Source organism: Mustelus asterias, unplaced genomic scaffold (genome assembly GCF_964213995.1).
Source record: "Mustelus asterias unplaced genomic scaffold, sMusAst1.hap1.1 HAP1_SCAFFOLD_1937, whole genome shotgun sequence".
Taxonomy (NCBI): domain Eukaryota; kingdom Metazoa; phylum Chordata; class Chondrichthyes; order Carcharhiniformes; family Triakidae; genus Mustelus; species Mustelus asterias.
In genome coordinates, this window is record NW_027591882.1 from 9,898 (window position 1) to 25,307 (window position 15,410).

Genomic DNA, 15,410 nt, shown 5'->3' on the forward strand with positions numbered 1-15,410 from the left:
ACCCTCTAACAGTGCGGCACTCCCTCAGTACCGACCCTCTAACAGTGAGGCACTCCCTCAGCACTGACCCTCTGACAGTGCCGCACTCCCTCAGCACTGACCCTCTGACAGTGCGGCACTCCCTCAGCACTGACCCTCTGACAGTGTGGCACTCCCTCAGCACCGACCCTCTGACAGTGCGGCACTCCCTCAGCACTGACCCTCTGACAGTGTGGCACTCCCTCAGCACCGACCCTCTGACAGTGTGGCACTCCCTCAGCACCGACCCTCTGACAGTGCGGCGCTCCCTCAGTACTGACCCTCTGACAGTGTGGCACTCCCTCAGTACCGACCCTCTGACAGTGCGGCACTCCCTCAACACTGACCCTCTGACAGTGCGGCACTCCCTCAGCACTGACCCTCTGACAGTGCGGCACTCCCTCAATACTGGCCCTCTGACAGTGCGGCACTCCCTCAGTACTGACCCTCTGACAGTGCGGCACTCCCTCAGTACTGACCCTCTGACAGTGCGGCACTCCCTCAGTACTGACCCTCTGACAGTGCGGCACTCCCTCAGTACTGACCCTCTGACAGTGCGGCACTCCCTCAGTACTGACCCTCTGACAGTGCGGCACTCCCTCAGTACTGACCCTCTGACAGTGCGGCACTCCCTCAGCACTGTCCCTCTGACAGTGCGGCACTCCCTCAGCACTGACCCTCTGACAGTGCGGCACTCCCTCAGCACTGACCCTCTGACAGTGCGGCACTCCCTCAGTACAGGGAAGTATTACTATACCAATACCTGGAATGGGTGTGTTTTCTCATGTAGAGAGTTGAACATGTGTAGTTTGAGATAGGGAGGGGTGTAGGGGGCTGGAGGAGATTATAGAGATAGGGAGGGTTGGTAGGACTGGAGGAGGTTACAGAGATAGCGAGGGTTGTAGTGGCTGGAGGAGGTTACAGAGATAGGGAGGGGTGTAGAGGTTGGAGGAGGTTACAGAGATAGAGAGGTGTGCAGGGACTGGAGGAGGTTACAGAGATAGCGAGGGTTGTAGTGGCTGGAGGAGGTTACAGAGATAGGGAGGGGTGTAGGGGCTGGAGGAGGTTACAGAGATAGGGAGGGTGTAGGGGCTGGAGGAGGTTACAGCGACAGGAAGGAGTGTAGGAACTGGAGGATTACAGGGATAAGGAGTGTTGTTATGGCTGGAGGAAGTTACAGAGATAGGGAGGGGGTGTCGGGGCTGGAGGAGGTTACAAAGATAGGGAGGGGGTGTCGGGGCTGGAGGAGGTTACAGATATAGGGAGGGGTGTAGGGTCTGGAGCAGGTTACAGAGATAGGGAAGGGTGCAGGGGCTGGAGGAGGTTACAGACATAAGGAGGGGTGTAGGTGCTGGAGGATGTTGCAGCGATAGGGAGGGGTGTTGTGGCTGGAGGAGGTTACAGAGATAGGGAGGGGTGTTGTGGCTGGAGGAGGTTACAGAGATAGGGAGGGGTGGAGGAGGTTACAGGGATAGGGAGGGGTGTAGGGGGCTGGTGGAGATTACAGAGATAGGGAGGGGTGTCGGGGCTGGAGGAGGTTACAGAGATAGGGAGGCATGTAGGGGCTGGAGGAGGTTAGAGATAGGGAGGGGTGTAGGGTCTGGAGGGGGTTACAGAGATAGGGAGGGGTGTAGGTGCTGGAGGAGGTTACAGAGATAGGGAGGGGTGTAGGTGCTGGAGGAGGTTACAGAGATAGGGAGGGGTGTAGGGGCTGGAGGAGGTTACAGAGATAGGGAGGGGTATCGGGGCTGGAGGAGGTTACGGAGATGGGGAGGGTTGTAGGGGCTGGAGGAGGTTACAGAGATAGGGAGGGGTGTAGGGAATGGTGGAGGTTACAGGGAAAGCGAGGGGGTTGTAGGGGCTGGAGGAGGTTACAGAGATAGGGAGGGATGTCGGTGCTGGAGGAGGTTACAGAGATAGGGAGGGGTGTAGGGGCTGGAGGGGGTTACAAAGATAGGGAGGGGGTGTAGGGACTGGAGGAGGTTACAGAGATAGGGAGGGGTGTAGGGGCTGGAGGAGGTTACGGAGATGGGGAGGGGTGTAGGGATTGGTGGAGGTTACAGGGATAGGGAGGGGTATCGGGCTGGAGGGGTTTACAGGGATAGGGAGGGGTATCGGGGCTGGAGGGTGCATGGGGGGGTTGAGGGTATGTGGGAGGACAGTCAGGGGGGGATGGACGCTGTTCCTGTCACACATGGCAGTCTATTCTGTTGATGGGAACTCACACCTCCCCGGGACACGGTGTCAGTTGCGACAAGATTCAAATCTTCACAAAGAAAAACTCAAGATTCATTGTTGGAAATCAGAGTTAAGTTTATTCTGGGTTGTACACACTGTACTCTGACAAACACACAGAGTCCCAAAGAATACAGCAACAAGCTTCACACAAATATATTCAATCTTTCAAAATCAGTGCTCCTTAAAATATGAAAGGGTAGTGTCTCCATCAAACACTCCCAGGACAGGTACAGCATGGGGTTAGATACAGAGTAAAGCTCCCTCTACACTGTCCCCCATCAAACACTCCCAGGACAGGTGCAGCATGGGGTTAGATACAGAGTAAATCTCCCTCTCCACTGTCCCCATCAAACACTCCCAGGACAGGTACAGCATGGGGTTAGATACAGAGTAAAGCTCCCTCTGCACTGTCCCCCATCAAACACTCCCAGGACAAGTACAGCACGGGGTTAGATACAGAATAAAGCTCCCTCTACACTGTCCCCATCAAACACTCCCAGGACAGGTACAGCACTGGGTTGGATACAGAGTAAAGCTCCCTCTGCACTGTCCCCCATCAAACACTCCCAGGACAGGTACAGCACGGGGTTAGATACAGAGTAAAGCTCCCTCTACACTGTCCCCATCAAACACTCCCAGGACAGGTACAGCACGGGGTTAGATACAGAGTAAAGCTCCCTCTACACTGTCCCCATCCAACACTCCCAGGACAGGTACAGCGCAGGGTTAGATACAGAGTAAAGCTCCCTCTACACTGTCCCCCATCAAACACTCCCAGGACAGGTACAGCACGGGGTTAGATACAGAGTAAAGCTCCCTCTACACTGTCCCCCATCAAACACTCCCAGGACAGGTACAGCACGGGGTTAGATACAGAGTAAAGCTCCCTCTGCACTGTCCCCCATCAAACACTCCCAGGACAGGTACAGCACGGGGTTAGATACAGAGTAAAGCTCCCTCTACACTGTCCCCATCCAACACTCCCAGGACAGGTACAGCACAGGGTTAGATACAGAGTAAAGCTCCCTCTACACTGTCCCCCATCAAACACTCCCAGGACAGGTACAGCACGGGGTTAGATACAGAGTAAAGCTCCCTCTACACTGTCCCCCATCAAACACTCCCAGGACAGGTACAGCACGGGGTTAGATACAGAGTAAAGCTCCCTCTGCACTGTCCCCCATCAAACACTCCCAGGACAGGTACAGCACGGGGTTAGATACAGAGTAAAGCTCCCTCTACACTGTCCCCCATCAAACACTCCCAGGACAGGGACAGCACGGGGTTAGATACAGAGTAAAGCTCCCTCTACACTGTCCCCCATCAAACACTCCCAGGACAGGTACCATAAGACCATAAGACATAGGAGCGGAAGTAAGGCCATTCGGCCCATCGAGTCCACTCCACCATTCAATCATGGTTGATTTCAACTCCATTTACCCGCTCTCTCCCCATAGCCCTTAATTCCTCGAGAAATCAAGAATTTATCAATTTCTGTCTTGAAGGCGCTCAACGTCTCGGCCTCCACAGCCCTCTGTGGCAATGAATTCCACAGACCTACCACTCTCTGGCTGAAGAAATTTCTCCTCATCTCTGTTCTAAAGTGACTCCCTTTTATTCTAAGGCTGTGCCCCCGCGTCCTAGTCTCCCCTGCTAATGGAAACAACTTCCCTACGTCCATCCTATCTAAGCTCCCTCTACACTGTCCCCCATCAAACACTCCCAGGACAGGTACAGCACAGGGTTAGATACAGAGTAAAGCTCCCTCTACACTGTCCCCCATCAAACACTCCCAGGACAGGTACAGCACGGGGTTAGATACAGAGTAAAGCTCCCTCTACACTGTCCCCATCAAACACTCCCAGGACAGGTACAGCACGGGGTTAGATACAGAGTAAAGCTCCCTCTACACTCCCCATCAAACACTCCCAGGACAGGTACAGCATGGGGTTGGAAACAGAGTAAAGCTCCCTCTACACTGTCCCCATCAAACACTCCCAGGACAGGTACAGCACGGGGTTAGATACAGAGTAAAGCTCCCTCTACACTGTCCCCATCAAACACTCCCAGGACAGGGACAGCACGGGGTTAGATACAGAGTAAAGCTCCCTCTACACTGTCCCCATCAAACACTCCCAGGACAGGTACAGCACGGGGTTAGATACAGAGTAAAGCTCCCTCTCCACTGTCCCCCATCAAACACTCCCAGGACAGGTACAGCACAGGGTTAGATACAGAGTAAAGCTCCCTCTACACTGTCCCCATCAAACACTCCCAGGACAGGTACAGCACGGGGTTAGATACAGAGTAAAGCTCCCTCTACACTGTCCCCATCAAACAGTCCCAGGACAGGTACAGCATGGGGTTGGATACAGAATAAAGCTCCCTCTACACTGTCACCATCAAACACTCCCAGGACAGGTACAGCACGGGGTTAGATACAGAGTAAAGCTCCCTCTACACTGTCCCCATCAAACACTCCCAGGACAGGGACAGCACGCGGTTAGATACAGAGTAAAGCTCCCTCTACACTGTCCCCATCAAACACTCCCTGGACAGGGACAGCACGGGGTTAGATACAGAGTAAAGCTCCCTCTACACTGTCCCCATCAAACACTCCCAGGACAGGTACAGCACGGGGTTAGATACAGAGTAAAGCTCCCTCTACACTGTCCCCATCAAACACTCCCAGGACAGGGATAGCACAGGGTTAGATACAGAGTAAAGCTCCCTCTACACTGTCCCCATCAAACACTCCCAGGACAGGTATAGCATGGGGTTGGATAGAACATAGAACATTACAGCGCAGTACAGGCCCTTCGGCCCTCGATGTTGCGCCGACCAGTGAAACCAATCTAAAGCCCCTCTAATCTACACTATTCCAATATCATCCATATGTTTATCCAATAACCATTTAAATGCTCTTAATGTTGGCGAGTCCACTACTGCTGCAGGCAGGGCATTCCACGCCCTTACTGCTCTCTGAGTAAAGAACCTACCTCTGACATCTGTCCTATATCTCTCACCGCTCAATTTAAAGCTATGTCCCCTCGTGCTCGCCAACACCATCCGAGGAAAAAGACTAGAGTAAAATCCCTTTAACTGATTAATGTCCAGAAACTGAGCTGGACCCAGCCGTATAAATACTGTGACTCCCAGAGCAGGTCAGAGGCTGGGAATCCTGCGGTGAGTAACTCACCTCCTGACTCCCTCCCCAAAGCCTGTCCACCATCTACAAGGCACAAGTCAGGAGTGTGATGGAACACTCCCCACTCGCCTGGGTGGTGCGGCTCCAACAACACTCAAGAAGCTCGACACCATCCAGGACAAAGCAGCCCCCGCTCGATCGACACGCTAACCACAAACACTCACTCCCTCCACCACCGACGCTCAGTAGCAGCCGTGTGTACCATCTACAAGATGCAGCGACTCACCAAGGCTCCTTCGACAGCACCTTCCAAACCCACCACCTCTCCCATCTAGAAGGACAAGGGCAGCAGATACCTGGGGAACACCCCCACCTGGAGGTTCCCCTCCGAGTCGCTCCACCATCCCGACTTGGGAAAACATCGGCTGTTCCTTCACTGTGGCGGAGTCAAAATCCCGGAACTCCCTCCCTAACAGCACTGTGGGTGTACCTACACCACACGGGGACTGCAGTGGGTTCGAGATGGTGGCTCACCCACCACCTTCCCAAGGGGCAGTAAGGAATGGGCAGTAAATGCCGGGCCTCACCATCGATGCCCAAGTCCCGAGGATGAATTCAATGTAAGTTCGGACAATCTTACATCCAACGGCTTATAATGTTACACTGCCCACCACCACCACCTGCTGGCACTCTGGCGGTACTGCATATCGAACTCCAAAAGTGTCCGCGCCTGACCTTTGAACGATTCCATTCACCCCACTCCCCCTCAGACTGTGTCCCGCACAGCCCTGCAACCTCTTTAGTTTTCAGTTATTTCCCCAATTCTCCCCTTCTGAAGTTTCCAGTCCCGTCGGCCAAACCAGCCTCCCATCCATTGACTCTGTCTACACTTCCCGCTGGCTCGGGGAAAGCAGCCGGCATAATCAAGGACCCCACGAACCCCGGACATTCTCTCTTCCACCTTCTTCCGTGGGGAAAAAGATACAAAAGTCTGAGGTCACATACCAACCGACTCAAGAACAGCTTCTTCCCTGCTGCTGTCAGACTTTTGAATGGACCTAACTCGCATTAAGTTGATCTTTCTCTACACCCTAGCTATGACTGTAACACTCCATTCTGCACTCTCTCCTTTCCTTCTCGAAGCACTGTCTGTTTTGTCTGGAAGAGGTTACAGAGAGAGGGAGGGTTGTAGGGGCAGGAGGAGGTTACAGAGATAGGGAGGGGGTGTAGGGGCTGGAGGAGGTTACAGAGATAGGGAGGGTTGTCGGGGCTGGAGGACGTTACAGAGATAGGGAGGGTTGTAGGGGCTGGCGGAGGTTACAGAGATAGGGAGGGTTGTAGGGACTGGAGGAGGTTACAGAGATAGGGAGGAAAGTAGGGGCTGGAGGAGGGTACAGAGATAGGGAGGGGTGTAGGGGCTGGAGGAAGTTACAGAGATAGGGTGGGGTGTAGGGGCTGGAGGAGGTTACGGAGATGGGGAGGGTTGTAGGGGCTGGAGGAGGTTACAGAGATAGGGAGGGATGTAGGGTCTGGAGGAGGTTACAGAGATAGGGAGGGGTGTAGGGGCTGGAGGAGGTTATAGAGATAGGGAGGGGGTGTAGGGTCTGGAGGAGGTTACAGAGATGGGGATGGCTGTCAGGGCTGGAGGAGGTTACGGAGATGGCGAGGGGTGTCGGGGCTGGAGGAGGTTACGGAGATGGGGAGGGGTGTCGGGATGGTGGAGGTTACAGGGATAGGGAGGGGTATCGGGGCTGGAGAGGGTTACAGGGATAGGGAGGGGTATCGGGGCTGGAGGGGGTTACAGGGATAGGGAGGGGTATCGGGGCTGGAGGGTGTATGGGGGGGTTGAGGGTATGTGGGCGGACAGTCAGGGGGGGATGGACGCTGTTACTGTCACACATGGCAGTCTATTCTGTTGCTGGGAACTCACACCTCCCCGGGACACGGTGTCAGTTGCGACAAGATTCAAATCTTCACAAAGAAAAACTCAAGATTCATTGTTGGAAATCAGAGTTAACTTTATTCTGGGTTGTACACACTGTACTCTGACAAACACACAGAGTCCCAAAGAATACAGCAACAAGCTTCACACAAATATATTCAATCTTTCAAAATCAGAGCTCCTTAAAATATGAGAGGGTAGTGTCTCCATCAAACACTCCCAGGACAGGTACAGCATGGGGTTAGATACAGAGTAAAGCTCCCTCTACACTGTCCCCATGAAACACTCCCAGGACAGGTACAGCACGGGGTTAGATACAGAGTAAAGATCCCTCTACACTGTCCCCATCAAACACTCCCAGGACAGGTACAGCACGGGGTTAGATACAGGGTAAAGCTCCCTCTACACTGTCTCCATCAAACACTCCCAGGACAGGTATAGCACGGGGTTAGATACAGAGTAAAGCTCCCTCTACACTGTCCCCATGAAACACTCCCAGGACAGGTACAGCACGGGGTTAGATACAGAGTAAAGATCCCTCTACACTGTCCCCATCAAACACTCCCAGGACAGGTACAGCACGGGGTTAGATACAGGGTAAAGCTCCCTCTACACTGTCTCCATCAAACACTCCCAGGACAGGTACAGCACGGGGTTAGATACAGAGTAAAGCTCCCTCTGCACTGTCCCCATCAAACACTCCCAGGACAGGTACAGCACGGAGTTAGATACAGAGTAAAGCTCCCTTTACACTGTCCCCCATCAAACACTCCCAGGACAGGTACACACGGGGTTAGATACAGAGTAAAGCTCCCTCTACACTGTGCCCCATCAAACACACCCAGGACAGGTACAGCACGGGGTTAGATACAGAGTAAAGCTCCCTCTCCACTGTCCCCCATCAAACACACCCAGGACAGGTACAGCACGGGGTTAGATACAGAGTAAAGCTCCCTCTACACTGTCCCCCATCAAACACACCCAGGACAGGTACAGCACGGGGTTAGATACAGAGTAAAGCTCCCTCTACACTGTCCCCCATCAAACACTCCCAGGACAGGTACAGCACGGGGTTAGATACAGAGTAAAGCTCCCTCTACACTGTCCCCATCAAACACTCCCAGGACAGGTACAGCACGGGGTTAGATACAGAGTAAAGCTCCCTCTACACTGTCCCCCATCAAATACTCCCAGGACAGGTACAGCACGGGGTTAGATACAGAGTAAAGCTCCCTCTACACTGTCCCCCATCAAACACTCCCAGGACAGGTACAGCACGGGGTTAGATACAGAGTAAAGCTCCCTCTACACTGTCCCCATCAAACACTCCCAGGACAGGTACAGCACGGGGTGAGATACAGAGTAAAGCTCCCTCTACACTGTCCCCATCAAACACTCCCAGGACAGGTACAGCATGGGGTTAGATACAGAGTAAAACTCCCTCTACACTGTCCCCATCAAACACTCCCAGGGCAGGTACAGCACGGGGTTAGATACAGAGTAAAGCTCCCTCTACACTGTCCCCATCAAACACTCCCAGGACAGGTACAGCACGGGGTTAGATACAGAGTAAAACTCCCTCTACACTGTCCCCATCAAACACTCCCTGGACAGGTACAGCACGGGGTTAGATACAGAGTAAAACTCCCTCTACACTGTCCCCCATCAAACATTCCCAGGACAGCTACAGCACGGGGTTAGATACAGAGTAAAACTCCCTCTACACTGTCCCCCATCAAACATTCCCAGGACAGCTACAGCACGCTGTTAGATACAGAGTAAAGCTCCCTCTACACTGTCCCCCATCAAACACACCCAGGACAGGTACAGCACGGGGTTAGATACAGAGTAAAGCTCCCTCTACACTGTCCCCCATCAAACACTCCCAGGACAGGTACAGCACGGCGTTAGATGCAGGGTAAAGATCCCTTTCACTGATTAATGTCCAGAAACTGAGCTGGACCCAGCCATATAAACACAGTGGCTCCCAGAGCAGGTCAGAGGCTGGGAATCCTACGGAGAGTAACTCACCTCCTGGCTCCCCAGAGCCTGTCCACCATCTACAAGGCACAAGTCAGGAGTGTGATGGAACACTCCCCACTTGCCTGGATGGTGCGGCTCCAACAACACTCAAGAAGCTCGACACCATCCAGGACAAAGCAGCCCCGCTTGATTGGCCCCCCATCCACAAACACCCACTCCCTCCACCACCGACGCTCAGTAGCAGCGTGTGAACCATCTACAAGATGCAGCGACTCACCAAGGCTCCTTCGACAGCACCTTCCAAACCCACCACCTCTCCCATCTAGAAGGACGAGGGCAGCAGATACCTGGGGAACACCCCCACCTGGAGGTTCCCCTCCGAGCCACTCCACCATCCCGACTTGGGATAACATCGGCTGTTCCTTCACTGTGGCGGGATCAAAATCCCGGAACTCTCTCCCTAACAGCACTGTGGGTGTACCTACACCACACGGGGACTGCAGCGGGTTCGAGATGGCGGCTCACCCACCACCTTCTCAAGGGGCAATAAGGAATGGGCAGTAAATGCCGGGCCTCACCATCGATGCCCAAGTCCCGAGGATGAATTCAATGTAAGTTCGGACAATCTTACATTCAACGGCTTATAATGTTACACTGCCCACCACCACCACCTGCTGGCACTCTGGCGGTACTGCATATCAAACCCCAAAAGTGTCCGCGCCTGACCTTTGAACGATTCCATTCACCCCACTCCCCCTCAGACTGTGTCCCGCACAGCCCTGCAACCTCTTTAGTTTTCAATTATTTCCCCAATTCTCCCCTTCTGAAGTTTCCAGTCCCATCGGCCAAACCAGCCTCCCATCCATTGACTCTGTCTACACTTCCCGCTGCCTCGGGGAAAAGCAGCCGGCATAATCAAGGACCCCACGAACCCCGGGCATTCTCTCTTCCACCTTCTTCCGTGGGGAAAAAGATACAAAAGTCTGAGGTCACGTACCGACCGACTCAAGAACAGCTTCTTCCCTGCTGCTGTCAGACTTTTGAATGGACCGACCTCGCATTAAGTTGATCTTTCTCTGCACCCTAGCTATGACTAACACTACATTCTGCACCCTCTCTTTTCCTTCTCGAAGCACTGTCTATTTTGTCTGGGAGAAGTTACAGAGAAAGGGAGGGGTGTAGGGGGCTGGAGGAGGTTACAGAAATAGGGAGGGGGTGTAGGGGCTGGAGGAGGTTACAAAGATAAGGTGGGTTGTCGGGGCTGGAGGAGGTTACAGAGATAGGGAGGGGTGTAGGGGGCTGGAGGAGGTTACAAAGATAAGGAGAGTTGTCGGGGCTGGAGGAGGTTACAGAGATAGGGAGGAAAGTAGGGGCTGGAGGAGGTTACAGAGATAAGGAGGGGTGTAGGGGCTGGAGGAGGTTACAGAGATAGGGTGGGGTGTAGGGGCTGGAGGAGGTTACAGAGATAGGGAGGGGTGTAGGGGCTGGAGGAGGTTACAGAGATAGGGAGGAAAGTAGGGGCTGGAGGAGGTTACAGAGATAGGGAGGGGTGTAGGGGCTGGAGGAGGTTACAGAGATAGGGTGGGGTGTAGGGGCTGGAGGAGGTTACGGAGATGGGGAGGGTTGTAGGGGCTGGAGGAGGTTACAGAGATAGGGAGGGATGTAGGGTCTGGAGGAGGTTACAGAGATAGGGAGGGGTGTAGGGGCTGGAGGAGGTTACAGAGATAGGGAGGGGTGTAGGGGGCTGGAGGAGGTTACAGAGATAGGGTGGGGTGTAGGGGCTGGAGGAGGTTACGGAGATGGGGAGGGTTGTAGGGGCTGGAGGAGGTTACAGAGATAGGGAGGGGTGTAGGGGCTGGAGGAGGTGACAGAGATAGGGAGGAAAGTAGGGGCTGGAGGAGGTTACAGAGATAGGGAGGGGTGTAGGGGCTGGTGGAGGTTACAGAGATAGGGTGGGGTGTAGGGGCTGGAGGAGGTTACGGAGATGGGGAGGGTTGCAGGGGCTGGAGGAGGTTACAGAGATGGGGAGGGGTGTCGGGATGGTGGAGGTTACAGGGATAGGGAGGGGTATCGGGGCTGGAGGGGGTTACAGGGATAGGGAGGGGTATCGGGCTGGAGGGGGTTACAGGGATAGGGAGGGGTATCGGGGCTGGAGGGTGCATGGGGGGGTTGAGGGTATGTGGGAGGACAGTCAGGGGGGGATGGACGCTGTTCCTGTCACACGTGGCAGTCTATTCTGTTGCTGGGAACTCACACCTCCCCGGGACACGGTGTCAGTTGCGACAAGATTCAAATCTTCACAAAGAAAAACTCAAGATTCATTGTTGGAAATCAGAGTTAACTTTATTCTGGGTTGTACACACTGTACTCTGACAAACACACAGAGTCCCAAAGAATACAGCAACAAGCTTCACACAAATATATTCAATCTTTCAAAATCAGTGCTCCTTAAAATATGAGAGGGTAGTGTCTCCATCAAACACTCCCAGGACAGGTACAGCACGGGGTTAGATACAGAGTAAAGCTCCCTCTACACTGTCCCCATCAAACACTCCCAGGACAGGTACAGCACGGGGTTAGATACAGAGTAAAGCTCCCTCTACACTGTCCCCATCAAACACTCCCAGGACAGGTACAGCACGGGGTTAGATACAGAGTAAAGCTCCCTCTACACTGTCCCCATCAAACACTCCCAGGACAGGTACAGCACGGGGTTAGATACAGAGTAAAGCTCCCTCTCCACTGTCCCCGTGAAACACTCCCAGGACAGGTACAGCACGGGGTTAGATACAGAGTAAAGCTCCCTCTACACTGTCTCCATCAAACACTCCCAGGACAGGTACAGCACGGGGTTAGATACAGAGTAAAGCTCCCTCTACACTGTCCCCATCAAACACTCCCAGGACAGGTACAGCACGGGGTTAGATACAGAGTAAAGCTCCCTCTACACTGTCCCCCATCAAACGCTCCCAGGACAGGTACACACGGGGTTAGATACAGAATAAAGCTCCCTCTGCACTGTCTCCATCAAACACTCCCAGGACAGGTACACACGGGGTTAGATACAGAATAAAGCTCCCTCTGGACTGTCTCCATCAAACACTCCCAGGACAGGTACACACGGGGTTAGATACAGAGTAAAGCTCCCTCTACACTGTCTCCATCAAACACTCCCAGGACAGGTACAACACGGGGTTAGATACAGAGTAAAGCTCCCTCTACACTGTCTCCATCAAACACTCCCAGGACAGGTACACACGGGGTTAGATACAGAATAAAGCTCCCTCTACACTGTCTCCATCAAACACTCCCATGACAGGTACAGCACAGGGTTAGATACAGAGTAAAGCTCCCTTTCACTGATTAATGACCAGAAACTGAGCTGGACCCAGCCGTATAAATACTGTGGCTCCCAGAGCAGGTCAGAGGCTGGGAATCCTGCGGAGAGTAACTCACCTCCTGACTCCCCAAAGCCTGTCCACCTTCTACAAGGCACAAGTCAGGAGTGTGATGGAATACTCCCCACTTGCCTGGATGGTGCGGCTCCAACAACACTCAAGAAGCTCGACACCATCCAGGACAAAGCAGCCCCGCTTGATTGGCCCCCCATCCACAAACACCCACTCCCTCCACCACCGACGCTCAGTAGCAGCCGTGTGTACCATCTACAAGATGCAGCGACTCACCAAGGCTCCTTCGACAGCACCTTCCAAACCCACCACCTCTCCCATCTAGAAGGACGAGGGCAGCAGATACCTGGGGAACACCCCCACCTGGAGGTTCCCCTCCGAGCCACTCCACCATCCCGACTTGGGAAAACATCGGCTGTTCCTTCACTGTGGCTGGGTCAAAATCCTGAAGCTCCCTCCCTAACAGCGCTGTGGGTGTACCTACACCACACGGGGACTGCAGCGGGTTCGAGATGGCGGCTCCTCCACCATCTTCCCAAGGGGCAATAAGGAATGGGCAGTAAATGCCGGGCCTCACCATCGATGCCCAAGTCCCGAGGATGAATTCAATGTAAGTTCGGACAATCTTACCTTCAACGGCTTATAATGTTACACTGCCCACCACCACCACCTGCTGGCACTCTGGCAGTACTGCATATCGAACCCCAAAAGTGTCCGCGCCTGACCTTTGAACGATTCCATTCACCCCACTCCCCCTCAGACTGTGTCCCGCACAGCCCTGCAACCTCTTTAGTTTTCAATTATTTCCCCAATTCTCCCCTTCTGAAGTTTCCAGTCCCATCGGCCAAACCCAGCCTCCCATCCATTGACTCTGTCTACACTTCCCGCTGCCTCGGGGAAAAGCAGCCAGCATAATCAAGGACCCCACGAACCCCGGGCATTCTCTCTTCCACCTTCTTCCGTGGGGAAAAAGATACAAAAGTCTGAGGTCACGTACCGACCGACTCAAGAACAGCTTCTTCCCTGCTGCTGTCAGACTTTTGAATGGACCGACCTCGCATTAAGTTGATCTTTCTCTACACCCTAGCTATGACTAACACTACATTCTGCACCCTCTCCTTTCCTTCTCGAAGCACTGTCTATTTTGTCTGGAAGAGGTTACAGAGATGGGGAGGGGTGTAGGGGGCTGGAGGAGGTTACAGAGATGGGGAGGGATGTCGGGGCTGGAGGAGGTTACAGAGATAGGGTTGTAGGGGGCTGGGGGAGGTTATAGAGATAGGGAGGGGTGTAGGGGCTGGAGGAGGTTACAGAGAAAGGGAGGGGTGTAGGGGGCTGGAGGAGGTTACAAAGATAAGGAGGAAAGTAGGGGCTGGAGGAGGTTACAGAGATAGGGAGGGTTGTAGGGGGCTGGAGGAGGTTATAGAGATAGGGAGGGGTGTAGGGGCTGGAGGAGGTTACGGAGATAGGTAGAGTTGTAGGGGGCTGGAGGAGGTTACAGAGATAGGGAGGGGTGTAGGGGGCTGAAGGAGGTTACAGAGGTAGGGAGGGGTGTAGGGGGCTGGAGGAGGTTACAGAGATAGGGAGGGGTGTAGGGGCTGGAGGAGGTTACAGAGATAGGGAGGGGTGTAGGGGCTGGAGGAGGTTACAAAGATAAGGAGGGTTGTAGGGGCTGGAGGAGGTTACAGAGATAGGGAGGGTTGTAGGGGCTGGAGGAGGTTACAGAGATAGGGAGGGGTGTAGGGGCTGGAGGAAGTTACAGAGATAAGGAGGAAAGTAGGGGCTGGAGGAGGTTACAGAGATAGGGAGGGGTGTAGGGGCTGGAGGAGGTTACAGAGATAAGGAGGAAAGTAGGGGCTGGAGGAGGTTACAGAGATAGGGAGGGGTGTAGGGGCTGGAGGAAGTTACAGAGATAGGGAGGAAAGTAGGGGCTGGAGGAGGTTACAGAGATAGGGAGGGGTGTAGGGGCTGGAGGAGGTTACAGAGATAGGGTGGGGTGTAGGGGCTGGAGGAGGTTACGGAGATGGGGAGGGTTGTAGGGGCTGGAGGAGGTTACAGAGATAGGGACGGATGTAGGGTCTGGAGGAGGTTACAGAGATAGGGAGGGGTGTAGGGGTGGGGGAGGTTATAGAGATAGGGAGGGGGTATAGGGTCTGGAGGAGGTTACAGAGATGCGGATGGCTGTCGGGGCTGGAGGAGGTTACAGAGATGGGGAGGGGTGTCGGGATGGTGGAGGTTACAGGGATAGGGAGGGGTATCGAGGCTGGAGGGGGTTACAGGGATAGGGAGGGGTATCGGGGCTGGAGGGTGCATGGGGGGGTTGAGGGTATGTGGGAGGACAGTCAGGGGGGGATGGACGCTGTTCCTGTCACACGTGGCAGTCTATTCTGTTGCTGGGAACTCACACCTCCCCGGGACACGGTGTCAGTTGCGACAAGATTCAAATATTCACAAAGAAAAACTCAAGATTCATTGTTGGAAATCAGAGTTAACTTTATTCTGGGTTGTACACACTGTACTCTGACAAACACACAGAGTCCCAAAGAATACAGCAACAAGCTTCACACAAATATATTCAATCTTTCAAAATCAGAGCTCCTTAAAATATGAGAGGGTAGTGTCTCCATCAAACACTCCCAGGACAGGTACAGCACGGGGTTAGATACAGAGTAAA